This window comes from Magnolia sinica, chromosome 18 (assembly GCF_029962835.1).
Source record: "Magnolia sinica isolate HGM2019 chromosome 18, MsV1, whole genome shotgun sequence".
NCBI classification, from domain to species: domain Eukaryota; kingdom Viridiplantae; phylum Streptophyta; class Magnoliopsida; order Magnoliales; family Magnoliaceae; genus Magnolia; species Magnolia sinica.
The window spans coordinates 20,029,790-20,030,485 of NC_080590.1; the positions used below are offsets into that span (position 1 = coordinate 20,029,790).

Sequence of the window (696 nt, forward strand, 5' to 3'; positions counted from 1 at the left end):
CGTACTTCACGAGATTATCTACAACCGGTGGGAGTGAGTATGCCCTCATGCATGATTTTTCCTAAAAACACAAGATAAATGGACATCAAGTCGAGAGTTATCCAACTCCTTCCCAAATTCCATGGACTTGAATCGGAAAGTCTATATTTACATTTGAAAGAGTTCGATGAGATTATAGCTACATTATGTTTTCCTAATGTATCTGAGGATACAATTAGGCTGAAACTCTTTCCTTTTTCCTTAAAAGAGAAAGCTAAGACGTGGTTACATTCACTGCGTCCTAGATCCATTGGCACATGGAACGACATGCAGAGGGAATTCATAAAAAAATTCTTCCCACATCATAAAACGATTACCCTCATAAAAGCGATCATGAACTTTGCCCAAAAGGAAGATGAAACATTCTTCCAATGTTGGGAAAGGTTCAAAGATTTGGTCAGTTCTTACCCACAACACGGATTTGAAACGTGGCGCATTACAAATTTTTTCTATGATGGATTGACATCTGAGACAATGTGTAATGGAGAGTTCATCAACAAAGATGTTGACGAGGTATAGGATTACCTCGATAGTCTCGCTGAAAAAACACAATCATGGGACTATTACCCAATGGCGAACACCACGTCTAGGCCGACTCAATTAAAGGAGAAAGGTGGATTATATCTTTTGAAAGAAGAGGATGATCTCAAGTGTAAA

The 696-nt window shown here is 38.6% G+C and overlaps 1 non-coding gene across 1 annotated transcript; it reads right to left on the reverse strand.

Moving 5' to 3' along the window:
• Positions 1–354: 354 nt before the first annotated feature.
• LOC131234110 (small nucleolar RNA R71) lies at positions 355–461 on the reverse strand. The gene has a single exon (XR_009165521.1). It is a non-coding gene; the product is annotated as a small nucleolar RNA R71 (small nucleolar RNA).
• Between the last annotated feature and the right edge of the window lie 235 nt (positions 462–696).